The sequence below is a fragment of the Nomascus leucogenys genome, chromosome 18, assembly GCF_006542625.1.
Source record: "Nomascus leucogenys isolate Asia chromosome 18, Asia_NLE_v1, whole genome shotgun sequence".
In the NCBI taxonomy this organism is placed as follows: Eukaryota; Metazoa; Chordata; class Mammalia; order Primates; family Hylobatidae; genus Nomascus; species Nomascus leucogenys.
The window spans coordinates 55,254,155-55,269,111 of NC_044398.1; the positions used below are offsets into that span (position 1 = coordinate 55,254,155).

The 14,957-nt window shown below is 41.0% G+C and overlaps 1 pseudogene; it reads right to left on the reverse strand.

Moving 5' to 3' along the window:
- Window positions 1–7,597: 7,597 nt before the first annotated feature.
- On the reverse strand, window positions 7,598–10,808 carry LOC105738956 (annotated as a pseudogene).
- Between the last annotated feature and the right edge of the window lie 4,149 nt (window positions 10,809–14,957).

The window sequence follows — 14,957 nt, forward strand, 5'->3', positions numbered from 1 at the left end:
CAGTCCCCTCTGCCTCCTGACTGACCTTGATGTTTTGCCTCTTGTGGTGTGAAGTGCCTACAGCTTCTAGGGAATCCTGAGTAGCAAAATAAACTACTTCCCTCATGACACTCATTTCTGTGTTCATGTGTCTTACCATACTGATTAAAACAAATCCTGGGTACCATAAAAATAAATGACATTTCTATTCATGCTTTGTTATTAAATATGCATTTTGCTGTAGGTTTCTAATAACTTTTATCAATATAGAAACATCTTCCTCAATTGCTAGCTTCTTATGAAGTTTTAAATTTTTTTTTAACAAGGAGTCGTGTTGAATTTTATCAAGAGCCTTTTTGATGTTTATTGAGATAGTTGTTTTTTCTCCTATGAATTTTTCTAATAGAAACTACACTGATTGAACAACAATAGGTTAAAATTAAAGTTTCATCAAAGACTCTCAAGATACAATAGCTGTGAAAGTCTAAATCACCATACGTAGGTTTTCATAGCAAATCTCTGAGAACCTCCTCCACAAGTATTAATTCTCCTCACCTGCTTTAACAATATGAAAGAATGTGGAGTGGAGAAGACTGCAGGGAGCTGTTGCCTTGCACTTTCCCCTACTTTGCCTTTGATAGTCATATGTATGGAGAGGAAAATAATGCACACCCTTAACCCTGGGTCTAGAGGAGGACTCTTCAGGAGGCCGCCAGGATAACTGACCAAAAAACTCCTGGAACTAAGAAGCAGTTATAGCAAGGATGCAGCATATAGGATTAGTACAGAAAAATCCATTGCAGTTGCTCTCCTGCACACCGACAATGAGCAATTGGAATTTGAAATTAAAAACACAATGCCATTTATGTTAACATTCCCACCACCAACGAAATAATTAGGTATAAGTCTAACAAAATATATAAAAGATCTATGAGGAAAACTACAAAATTTTGATTAAAGAAATCAAAGAGGGACTAAATGAATAGAGAGATATTCCATGTCCACAGAAAGGAAGGCCTAGCATTAACAAAATGTCAGTTCTTCCCAACTTGCTCTCTAGATTCAATGCAATCCCCATCAAAATCCCTGAAATATATCGCTTGGATATTGACAAATTGATTCCAAAGTTTATATGGAAAGGCTAAAACAAAAACAAAAACCAAAAAAAAAAAAAATAAGAATAGACAACACAGTATTAGAAAAGAAGAAAATCAGGAAGTGACACTACCCAATTTCAAGATTTACAACAAAGCTACAGCAATCAAGACAGTGTGGTAGTGGCAAAAGAATAGATGAATAGATCAATGGAACAGAATAGAAAGTCCCAAAATAGACCTATACAAATATTTGACAAAGGGTCAAAGGCAATACAATGAGGAAAAGATAGTCTTTTCAACAGATGGCACTGGAACAACTTAATATCCATATGCAAAGTCAAAAATCTAGACACAGATCTTACATCTTCCCCCAAATTTAGCTGAAAATGGATCATATACCTAAATGTAATACACAAAATTATAAAATTTCTGGAATATAGGAGAAAACCTAGATGACCTTGGGCATGGCAATGACTTTTTAAATACAACATCACCAATGGCATGATCCATGAAAAAAGTAATTGATAAACGGGACCTCATTCAAATTAGAAACTTCTGTGTAATGCACAGTCAAGAGAATTAGAAGACAAGCCACAGACTGGGAAAAAAACGTTTGTGAAATACATATCTGATAAAGTACTGTTAACAAAATATGCGAAGAACTCTTAAAACAACAATAAGAAAAGGAATAACCCAGTTAAAAAATTGACAAAAGATCTGAACACACACCTCACCAAGAAGATGTACAGATGGCTAATAAGCATATGAAAAAATTGCTCAACATCATATGTCATTAGGAAATAGCAAATTAAAATTGATACCACTACCTACCCATTGAAATGCTTAAATACAGAACACTGACAATACCAAACAGTGACAAGGATGGGGAGCAATAAGGATTCTCATTTATTCTTGGAGGGAAAGCAAAATGAAACAGCCACTTTAGAAGACAGGTTGGCAGTTTCTTACACAACTAAACACACTTTTTCCATATGATCCTGCAATTGCACTCCTATTTGCTTAAGTGAGTTGAAAACTGATATTCACACAAGTGTCTGCACACAAGTTTCTAGAAGGTTTATCCATAATTGCTAAAATGTGGCAGCAACCAAGATGTCCTGCAATAGGGGAATGAATAAATGAACTATGGTCCATCCAGACAATGGCATATTATTCAGTGATAAGAAGAAGCCAAGATCACGCCACTGCATTCCAACCTGGATGATAGCGTGAGACCCCATCTCAAAAAAAAAAAAGTTAAATAAAGAAGAAATGAATTATCAAGCCATGAAAAGATAATGGAGTGCTATGGTTTGAGTATGGATTGGCCCTTCCAAAACTCATGTTTAGGCTTGGTCTCCAAGGTAGCAGTGCTTTAAGAGTCATTAAGATGGATCAATCTCTTTCAGGTGCTATGGGGTTAGTTCTCATGGGAATGGATTAGTTCCCACGAGATTGGGTTGTTATAAGCAAGGTTGCCTCTCCTGGTTTGTCCCCCTTTTGCATGCAGCCACTTCTCCTTCTGCTTATCTGCCACGATATGATGCAGTCAGTGGGCCTTCCCCAGACACTGGCACCATGCTCTTTGGACTTCCCAGGCTCCAGAAGTATGATCCAAAATACATTTCTTTTTAAAATAAACTACTCATGTATTCTGCTATAGGAACAGAAAATAGACTAAGACATGGAGGAACCATAAATGCATATTATTAAGGAAAAGAAATCAATTAGAAATGGCTACATACTGTGGTTCTAACTATATATTTTGGAAATGGTGTAATTACGGAGACAGTAAAAAAGACCAGTGGTTTCTAGGGTTTAAAGGGGAGGGAGACATTAATAGGCAGAACACAGGATTTTTAGGACAGGGAAACTAATCTATATGATTCTATAATGGTGGATACATGCCATTGTACATTTCTGAAAACCCATAGATTGTGCAACATCAAGAGTAAACTGTGGACTTTGGGTACTAATGATGTGTCAATGTAGGTTCCTCAATTGTTACAGTACGATTTTTGTAGCATTTTGATAGTGGAGGAGGCTGTGCATGTGTGGGGACAGGGCACAAATGGGAACTCCCAATACATTTTGCTCAATTTTGCTGTGAATCTAATACTGCTCAAAAACATAAAGTCTATTTCAAAAAACAGAAACCAAAAATGGATGGCTTTAACGTAGATTAGATTGTGCTGAAGAAAAGAATTAGTGAATAGAAGTTAATATCTGATTAATATACCCGGAGTTGATAAAGAAATGGAAAATACACACAATTAAGAGATAGGGAGGCTAGTGCTAGAAGATATAACACACATTTCATTAGCGTTTTAGAAGAAGCAAATAAGGAGAGGCAACCTTTGAAAACAATATAAATTACATTTTTCTGGAATAGTGAAAGACAGATATTTCTAGATTCAGAAACCTCAGTAAAATATCAGGCAACTTAAGTAAAAAGAAACCCACACTTATACCTACTGTGTGCACCAAAGACGAAGAAAAGGTCTTAAAATCATGCAGAGGAGAAACAAAGAGATGATCTAATAGAAATAATAATTTGACAGCTGACTTCTCAACAGCAACAGTGAAAGAGAAAAGACAGTGGGGACAATTCCCTCAAAAAGCTGAGAGTTTTTACAGTCAATTGAAATTTTACATCCACTGAAACCATCTTTGAAGAATGAGGTAAAATAAAGATACTCTAGGAAAAAAAGAAGTCAGCTATAACTCAACTACTAGGCAATAATGTGTGTGTGTGAGTGTGAGTGTGTGTGTGTGTTTGAAATCAAAGTGTTCCAAACTCCATGTATTTCCTAGGTTAAAGTTGTTTAACTTGGGACTTTATTGAGTATGGATATTATCATTATAACTAGCCATTAAAAGAAATAAGGATACTTTAGGAAAAAAGTCAGCCATAACTCAACTACTAGGCAATAATGCGTGTGTGTGTGTGTGTTTGAAACCAAAGTGTTCCAAACTCCGTGTGTTTCCTAGGTTAAAGGTGTTCAACTTGGGACATTATTGAGTATGGATATTATCATTATAACTAGCCATAAAAGAATAGACACAGTATATAACTTTTCAACAAGAAGCTTAAAAAGGGGAGTAAGAGAAAAGTCCTAATCACATGAAGTAGACAAGGAAGGAAGATAAAAACCCCAGAAAAATCCAGAGTAATAGGAAGTACAAAATAAGATGTTAAAAACAAATACAAACATATAATCACAGTAAGAGTCATAAGAAGAGGCCATTCGTAGTGGCTCATACCTGTAATTCCAACACTTTGGGAGGCCAGGGCAGAAGGATTGCTTGAGGCCAGGAGTCAGGGACCATCCTAGATGACATGGTGAGACTCCTAGCTCTATAAAAAATAAGAACTAGCCAGGCATGATGACATAAGCCTGTAGTACCAGCTACTCGGGAGCCTGAGGCAAACGGATGGCTTGAGCCCAGAATGTTGAGGCTGCAGTGAGCTATGATCGCACCACTGCGCTCCAGCCTGGGTGACAGAATGAGACCCTGACTCTAAAAAAAAAAGAAAATTAAAAAAGTAAAAAGAATAAACTTGCAGTTAAAAGGTAATTCCTGAACTAGACATAAGCACAACAAAATCTGCCATATGTCATTAAAAGTGGCAAACATAGAACATAAAGGCATAGAGAGTTTGAAAGTGCATGAATAGATTTGTCAGGCAAATACCTGAAAAAAGACGATACAGCTGCATGAGTACAAGATAAAAAGCAGAAAACATTGCATGGTGATAGATGGTTCAGTACATATGTGAATACATAATTTTTGTTTACACTTAATAATAAACAGTGTCAGAATATATAAGGCACCATTCGCCAGAACAATGAAAAGATATTGACAAATCTGCCCTCAGAAGATTTTAAAACATCCTTCTTAGTAACTGATGGATGCAACAGACCAGATAACAGGCTGCAGGCAGATTTGTGGAACATGCTAAACAAGCTTGTTCTAAGGAACATGTATAGTACATTGTACCGAAGCACACATAAACCATCTGTAAAAATGGATCACACATCAAGCCATAAGTCTGAAGCACACTTCGAAGGCTCAATTATCATGGACTTGGGTCATTTCAGTATCATACCAGCCAAGATTCCTATGATCAAAAAAAAAAATGTGGCTTAAATGTTCATTCTCCTCTTTGAGGACCCACTGTAAAATCTTAGTTCATATTCTATCATGTGACAGGTTAAATCATATTTTCTGTAAACTCTTCCAAACCGTGTGGCTTTTGTTGCAGTTGGCCTATTACATGGGTCTTTGCCCCAGTGGCAGCATTATAAAAGAAATTATGGAGTTTTCATAAGCTGTGATATAGCATTACTGCCCTATACTATTAATTATACACTGTTCATAATATATTATTATCCTTGTACTCCCTCTCTAATGTCCAATTTCACCCCAGCTTTTGCACTCCCCGCCGCCTCCAGTATCTCACTAAAATTTTCATAAAGGAACGAAGTTTGCTGCATTTTCAGGGTCAATCTAAATAACCCCACTCAGGTATATGTAGTTCTTGTAAAGACCTCTCAGCCAGACACCAAAGACTGTGTTCCACTTGAGTGAAAATCACAGAGTTGACGATCCTCATGAGAATCCTCTATTCATGGACTTGCTGGTTCTAGTTGTCAGCGTTTTCTTAACATGAGTGACTCCAATTTGATTCTGACAACTTTCACAGCTCTCTTCGTTGGACCTTTCGTGTATTGTCCCAGAGATCTGCATAATGACCATTATGTAGTCAGGTATCAGAAAAGCTGTGTTTTTCACATGGACACAAGGAGGGGAACAACATACACTGAGATCTGTTGTGGGAAGTTGAGGGGAGGGAGAGCATCAGGACAAATAGCTAATGCATGCTGGCCTTAATATTTAGGTGATGGGTTGATAGGTTCAGCAAACCACCATGGCACACGTTTACCTGTGTAACAAATCTGCACATTCTGCACATGTATCCTGGAACTTAAAGTAAAACAAAACTTAAAAAAAACTTTTTAAAAAGAAAAGCCGTATTATTACTGTATCTTATATCAAAAGAACATAATATACTAAAACTGGAGAGTTACTGTTACTGAGATAAAATTTAATGTAAAGGAAATTTACCTTCTATCCTATTTCAAGCATATACTCAAAAAAATTAAGAACACCTTGCCAGTTTTAATTACTAAATATTTTGGTTTTAAAACTAAATTTGCTTCATTTTAAATTTCCATTTAGCCTGCAGGGATGTCCAATCTTTTAGCTTCCCTGGGACACACATATGATGCACTAACACTAGCAATAGCTGATCAGCTAAAAAAAAAAAAAATTGCAAAAAGATCTCATAATTTTTTAAAGAGAGAGTCTTGCCCTGTCATCCAGGATTGAGTGTGGTAGCAAGATCTCAGCTCACTGCAGCCTCCACCTCCGGGGTTCAAAGGGTTCTCCCACCTCAGACTCTGGAGTTGCTGGGATTATAGGCATGCGTCACTGCACCTGGCTAATTTTTGTATTTTTAGTACAGATAGGGTTTTGCCATGTTGGCCAAGCTGGTCTCGAACTCCTGACCTCAAGTGATCCGCCAGCCTTGGCCTCCCAATAGTGCTGGGATTACAGGTATGAGTCACCGTGCCCTGCAAAGAGCTTATAATGTTTTAATATCTGTTGGGCAGCATTCAAAGTTGTCCTGGGCCACGGAAGCCCATGGGTTGAGACAGCATGATCTACAGCTTACTCTTCTCCAAATAGTAAAACATACCATTAACTACCTTCCTTAATTTTAAGAAAATAGACTTTTAGCCCATCAGAAGCCAATTTGAAAGAGAAGAGATATAGGTAACAAGAGCCTAGGATAAATTGGGCATTAAATGTATCCCTGAGGGAAAACCTTCCAGATTGAAATATACATCAGTAAGATTGCTTTTACCTGCCTCTACATTCTTTTTTACAGGATACTTAACAGCATTGTAATAATAGAGAATTCAAAAACTATCTGAATAACTATTTTTTAAATTACTATTTTTTAAATTATTCAAGCATTAAAAAGCAAAACCAGGCCGGGCGCGGTGGCTCATGCCTGTAATCCCAGCACTGTGGGAGGCCGAGGCGGGCGGATCACGAGGTCAGGAGATCGAGACCACATCCTGGCTAACATGGTGAAACCCCGTCTCTACTAAAAATACAAAAAATTAGCAGGGCGCTGTGGTGGGCTCCTGTAGTCCCAGCTACTCGGGAGGCTGAGGCAGGAGAATGGCGTGAACCTGGGAGGCGGAGCTTGCAGTGAGCCGAGATCGCGCCACTGCACTCCAGCTTGGGCAACAGAGCAAGACTCCCTCTCAAAAAAAAAAAAAAAAAAAAAAAAGGGCAAAACCTAAACAGCCTGTGTCCAGGGCTCCAGGCAATCAAGCAACGGGAATCTCAGAGAAAGAGATTGTCATGTTTTCTCGTTTTCCTCTATTTGCCTGAAAATTATGAAGGTTGCAGAGGTAGAGATGAAAATCTAAGGTCACCAAGACTTAAGAAGGCATGGGATAGTGAATGCTAGTTTTAATTATAGTGTTGACCTCAAGATCGACTGACCCAATAATCCTTATAGAAATGCAGTAGGAAGAACGTTTAACTTTTATTGGTTTGCTGCTTGTGAACATTGATGCTTCGTGCCTGTTGGGGGGGTGGGGCATAGGAGGCCTCTTGGCGACAGCGAGGGGAGGGAGCACAAAGTCCAGGGGTGTCTCCATGAAGTCCGGGGGCGGCGGCGGGAGCTCTGGGTACTTCAGGGGCGGCATTGGTGGCTGTGGCGGCAGGAAGTAGTCGGGCGGGGCGGGGAAGTCCCCGCTGCCTGTGCCCTTGGCCTTGGGGGGTGTGGCGGGGCTGCCACTGGTGTCCCACGACCTCTGCACCGGAGGGGGCGGGGCAGGCTGGACTTGGGGCTGTGCGGGGCCCGGGGTGCTCCTGGCTCCTGGTGGTTCCCTAGGGCTGGCTTCTTTTCCTGCAACCAAGCGACAGCAGCATTTATTATTTTAAAATTTTTGAAATTTTAATTTATTGTTATTAATTAATGGGGACAGGGTCTCACTCTATCACCCAGGCTGAGTGCATGGCGTGATCTGGCTCACCACAACCTCGACCTCCTGAGCTCAAGCGATCCTCCCGCCTCAGTCTCCTGAGCAGCATTCTTTATTCTTGACAAAACAGCCCCAGTGGACAGGACCATGCCATAGATATGTGAGGTCTCTGTCTGCCCCCTGGGGGGCCCCCGTCCCTCAGTCACTGAAGACCCCTGGCTGTTCATGAGCTCATCATTGCTCTGGAATAGGGAAATGATTCTAATTGGCCTTTATTATTATTATTATTACTATTATCATTATAGAGAGAGAGTTTTGCTCTGTCACCCAGGCTGGAGTGCAGTGGTGCCATCTTGGCTCACTGCAACCTCCGCCTCCTGGATTTAAGCGATTCTCCTGCCTCAGCCTCCCGAGTAGCTGGGACTACAGGCGCTGGCTACCACGTCCAGCTACGTTTTGTATTTTTAGTGGAAGTGGGATTTCACCATGTTGGTCAGGCTGGTCTTGAACTCCTGACCTCATGATCTGCCCTGCCTCTGCCTCCCAAAGTGCTGGGATTACAGGCATGAGCCACTGCACCTGTTTTTTTTTTTTTTTTTTTTTTTTTTTTTTTTTTTTTTTTTGCAACAGGATCTCGCTGTGTCACCCAGGCTGGAGTGCAGTGGCACAAGCTCGACTCACTGCAACCTCTGCCTCTAGGGCTCAGCGATCCTCATGCCTCAGCCTCCCAAGTGGCTGGGATGACAAGCATGTGCCACCATGCCCAGCTAATTTTTGTATTTTTTGTAGAGATGGTTTTTTGCCATGTTGCCCAGGCTGGTCTCCAACTCCTGGGCTCAAGTGATCTGCCCACCTTGGCCTCCCAAAATGCTGGAATTACAGGTGTGAGCCACCTCATCTGGACAGTTTACCTTTTCTCAACTGCATGAAAGTTGGCTGGTTCACCGGGTATAAAATGAGCCCTGTAGTCCCTATTATGACCTGTGTCTCAGATGGTGATGAGATCAAATGAGATACATACATGAGTTCTGAAAAGAAAAATCACCAGCGTGCTATTGGTAGAAACCAGAACGCCAAATTTGGCTAAAGTCTATTAGAGGCATAGCCCTTCCTCTGCCAATACTGGCATAGATAATAATAATTTGTATTTATATAACGAAACGTCCCCAGGCAGCTGGATTGAATCTCTCTGTTTTAGTGATAATTATCATTCCAATTTACATTTCATCAGGGTTCCAGTTTATTTCTTCCTCTGCTTAATAGCCTGTTACCACTGAAGATCAAATTTGGAAGTTTTTTTTCTAACGAAGTGCCTTCTGATTTAGTTTCTATTTTATTTAGTTTATTTACTTAGCATGATAAGCTAATTAACTGACAATGTACTTTTTCCTTTTTAAAGAATTTCTGAACAGGCAGCTTGGGTATTGATGTTCACATATAGTTCAGTGATTTCTATTCTGGGATTCTTTTATTTCTTTCAGCATTTTTAAATGCTTTCCTTCGATTGGCATTATAGAAATAATGAAAATAATAATAGCTGAAAGCATATTGCATGAGAAGCGCAGGCTTGAGAAGATAACGAGAACATTAAAGAAATACAACTTTTACAGGCCTGCAGTGGTTGTCAAAATTATATGAAGTTCAATAAATACCAAGATTTAGTTGTTTTCATGACTAACTGATGGACAACATGAAGGGGTGAAAGAAGCGAAAAATTGCTAAAGTGAAGCATCCTGCCTGTCCTAGCTGGGTGATATGCTATTGTCACAGTTATTTAAGGTTGTTTTGAATCACATATGAGAAATATTTAACAGAATTTATACAGTCAACTGAGAGGTTTTGAACTAGATTAGTAACTAAATCATGATTATTAGCTATGATTTTAAGATAGATTTAAGTGAATCCTCATTGATCTATTCAGTTGAAAAAATGTTATGGAGGATGTCATACCTATTGGCTATTATTTTACAATGTATTTTCTCCTCCATCACCCTGGGGATGTATGTAGGACATTAATGGGGAAAATAGAAAATGCAACCCATTTTTATCTTTTTCTTTTTTTGTGACAACATATTTATCTATCACGTAGTCTGGAGTGCAGTGGTGTGATCACAGCTCACTGCAGCCTTGAAATTCTGGGCTCAAGCAATTCAAACACCTCAGCCATCCAAGTAGCTAGGACCACAGGTGCATGCCACCATGCCTAGCTAATTTTTTGGTTTCTAGTAGAGATGAGCCCTTGTTCTGTTGCCCAGGCAGGTCTGGAACTCCCGAGCTCAAGCAATTCTCCTGCCTCCCAAAGTGCTGGGATTACAGGCGTGAGCCACCGTACCCAGCCTGTTTTCTCTTTTTAAAAGAGCAGTTATTGGAACAATGCAAATGGTTGAGAACATGGGCTTTGGGGGACGGCTGGATGGAATGTATGTCAGCTGCTTGCTGGTTTTACCTTCCATGTTTCAGCATGTGCCTGGGCCTCTTCGAGAACAGCACTGGCAGAATGTGCAGCCTGGGGCATCTGTCCATTGGGCTGGGTGATGCCTTTTATAGGTCCTGAGAGGGAGGAAGTGAGAAAAGATGAGTGAGCAAAGAATTTTCAACATTCTTGAAAGTTAATCTGAAAATACAAAGCAGTTTACATCTATAAAGCAAAGAAAGATACTTCCTGGCTACTTCTTACAAAAAAAAACAATAAAAACAAAGCAAAGAGAGCAATTCACAGGCATGACATGGTACACAAAACTATATGAAAAATCTGAGGTTCTGTGAAAAAACTTTATATGAGATTCAGCAAAAGATTCAGGAAGGTGAGTACGGTATTTGATAAAGCCCACCGAGGAGGGTCTGGATTAACTGGGATCGTGGAGAGGAATAGTATGTTTTACTTTTGAAAACCTTTTGATAATTGAAGAATAAACCTTGAAAACCAATTTTCTTTCAAAAAAATTCTATTGTTGATTTCCCTAAAATGTATTTATCTAGTTTCATACCGTGCTGAGTACAGGAACAACTTTTGAACATTGTCCTCAACAAAGAGTATATTGTGGCTGGGCGCGGTGGCTCACGCTTGTAATCCCAGCACTTTGGGAGGCCGAGGCGGGCGAATCACGAGGTCAGGAGATCGAGACCACGGTGAAACCCTGTCTCTACTAAAAATACAAAAAATTAGCCGGGCGTGGTGGCGGACGCCTGTAGTCCCAGCTACTGGGAGAGGCTGAGGCAGGAGAAAGGCGTGAACCCAGGAGGCGGAGCTTATAGTGAGCTGAGATTGCGCCACTGCACTCCAGCCTGGGCGACAGAGTGAGACTCTGTCTCAAAAAAAAAAAAAAAAAAAAAAAAAAAAGAGTATATTGGGCTGGGCGCCATGGCTCACGCCTGTAATCCCCGCACTTTGGGAGGCCAAGGTGGGCAGATTATGACGTCAAGAGATTGAGACCATCCTGGCCAACATGGTGAAACCCTGTCTTTACTAAAAATACAAAAATTAGCTGGGCGTGGTGGCACATGCCTGTAGTCCCAGCTACTTGGGAGGCTGAGGCAGGAATATCGCTTGAACCCGGGAGGTGGAGGTTGCAGTAAGCCGAGATCACGCCACTGCTCTCCAGCCTGGCGACAGGGTGAGACTTAGTCTCAACAAAAACAACAACAACAAACAACAAAAAACAGATAAACAACAACAACAACAAAGAGTACACTGGACACAGAAACAATAGACAGAGATTTGGGCAAAATGTGTGGGTCCCTGAAATAATCTGGAATTAGATGTGGTTTTGTTTTGTTTTCCCCCAAAGTCCTGGTAATACGATTTTATTTTCTTGCCTTTTAATTTGTCCTTTTGACAAAAAGCTTGACTCATGGAAGGTTTGCAGTTGTTAGAGAATCAGATAGAGGAAGCTCTACTTTGATTTCTCTGCTCCTTAGAAAGGATCCCATCAAGGATGGCCACCTCTCCACACCCGGGCTGTTTCTCCTGCAAGTGAATTGCTGCCCAGCCCACACCAGAAGGTCTTCTGCTCCTCTCCCTGTGAATGCACAGATGCTTTAGCCATGCTCAGCACCACCGTTCTAATATTCACAAACTGCCTGTTTATTTCTTCAACTAGTTTTCTAGTAGTTTGAGAAACCCATTAATCTACATGACAACTCAAAGAAACCCATTAATCTACATGACAACTTCAGGAAATTAGAAAAAAAAATAACAAAAAAGGGGAAAGTTTGGCTGGGTTCTGGTGGCTGATTCCTGTAATCCCTGCCTGAGGGGAGGCCAAGACAGGCAGATCTCTTGAGATCAGGAGTTCGAGAACAGACTGGCCAATTTGGTGAAAGCCAGTCACTACTAAAAATACAAAAAATTTAGTCGGGTGTCGTGACCCGCGCCTCTAATCCCAGCTACTCAGGAGGATCACATGAATTCAGGAAGCAAGGGTTGCAGCGAGCTGACATTGCGACACAGCATTCCAGCCTGGGTGACAGAATGAGACTCAGTCTCAAAGAAAAGAATGATACTCAGGGGAAAACCGTGGGAAGGGGGAGAAAGATAAGAGACTACAAATTGGATTCCGTGTGTACTGCTTGGGTGATGGGTGCACCAAAATCTCACAGATCTCCACTAAAGGAATTACTCAATAACTAAATACTACCTGTGCCAAAAATTTATGAAAAGAAAAATTAAATTTTTTTTAATTGTGAAAATTGAGTGTTGTACTTTCAAGTTACAAAGGCACATTATGGGGCTTAATTATTCTAATGTTTAAATAAATGAAGAGAACAACCAGAGTTTAAATAGAAAAGCTGTCAGACATTTCATCTACAGCAATGAAATCTGTAGCATGCATTTTGTATTTTGCAACTTAGTTTTCAGCCAGCCTGGGGGAGGAAGAGGAGGAAACTGAACTGGGCATTGGGGTAGGTAGGAGGAAAGTAAGAAACTGGCTGGAAACAGCAGGGAAAGAAGAAGGGGTGAAGACTCGAGGCAGGGCCAGTCCTCCTGCTTGGGGCCTGGGCATAGGAAAGCAAACTCCAGGCAGGAGGAAGGAGCCCCAGGCTGTGGATGCCTCTGGGGGAATCTTGGGTCAGCAATGGCCAGAGGAGCTCCTGAACTTAAGCAGTATATGCCGCCTTCCTACCTTTGGGTGTCTTCTGGTGTCCAATGTGCTGCTGTCAGGACCCTCGCTGGCTCCTAAATTCGACTGGGCAGCCTCCAAAGCAGTGGAGTTGGTGCCACTGCTACCTCCACTTTGTGGATCTCAGAGCTGCAGGACGGCTTCTCCCACCACACCCTTAGCTGGCCCCATTTTTGGTTGGCATTATGGGACAGTGTGTTCCGGGCACCTCTGCTCCTGTATATTGCAGGCTGCATCTTCGCTGTCTGCACACTCGTAGATGTCAGAGCCACAGGCTGGCTCTGCAGAATGCTCGTGCCTGCCCTGATTGGGGCTGGCTTTGGTGCACATGCGACAGTTCAGTGTGGTCCACATGGGGCACTCCCCAAAAGCTTGGGCCTTTGCTTGCCCCCAAGTGTGCAGAGCTCAACACCTATTGCCTCTTGTTGGCAAAAGCATTGCTGGTATGAGCAGTCCGGGGCCATGGGGCGGCACTACCCTAGCAGCATGCACCCCATATCACCCCCGTACTCTGAGCGGACTTGTCTGCTAAAAAAAAACTGCCAACCTGTCCAGTTTCTTTTAGAAGAGCCTGGAAGCAAAAGCCTGTGACTTGGGGAGGAGAGAGCACAAACGGATTCATCCTCCTTCCAACACTGCCCAACAATTGAAGACCACCAACTGAGGACCATCAATTGAAGAGCACCAACTGAGGGTATGAACTGAGGGCACTAACTGAAGGCAACCAATGAGGACACCCACTGAAGGCCACCAAGTGAAGGCCAGTTGTCCTGCCAACGAGACTGCATCCTAGTTCAGAGGAAACAATCAGGTCCAGAGTCCCTGCATGCATCCCCACAAACTTGGAACTTGAGAGAACAGGCACATGGCTCACAAGGCCCCGCCCTGCCAGCAGAGCTGCCCCACCTTTCATTCATTGCTGGCTGCTAGGAGCTTTCATGTTGCTCACTGTAATGAAGTTCCTAGGGATCATCACCTTACAATGAATGATGCTAAAATTACTGAAACGAAATCTGCCTCACACAGTGTCTGAGATTGATAAAACTCCCTTCCCCCCATAACCTCTGAGATTTTTACAGACTAGAAAAATGACAGATTTCTGTAGCTGCTTTCAGAAAATCACATTGCCATGAGCCTACACTATAATGTCAAATCATATTTCATATATATACATACGCATATATATTCAATCCACATATATTTCATTTACATTTTTGAAAATGACACACATATTCAATCAAATTAATAAGAGTAATAGAGGACATTTTCTAAAATTTATACACTAAGTATATCACATTTTTCTAGTGATCACTTTGATACAGCAACTGAGAATCTATGGCTTCAACAAAGACGCTTATGTAAGAGAAAAGCACCACAAATCCAAGATTTTAAATGTGATCATCATTGCTACTTTCAACTGGCAGTTACCCACTAAATGTATTGTGAACTGCTTTGTGACTATGGTGACTCATTTAATCTTTGTGATCCTTGGTTTGATTATCTCAAAAATATATGAGTAACACCATTTTATAAACTTGCTCTAAAAATTAAATGAGAGAAAAATAATCCTTCTCTATATATTGAATACTAACAAAATTATAGGCATTGTGTCCAGATTTTTACACACTTACCTTATCGAAGCCTCATAACAACCTTATCTTTTAAATTATAGGCATTTGGCCCACACACAT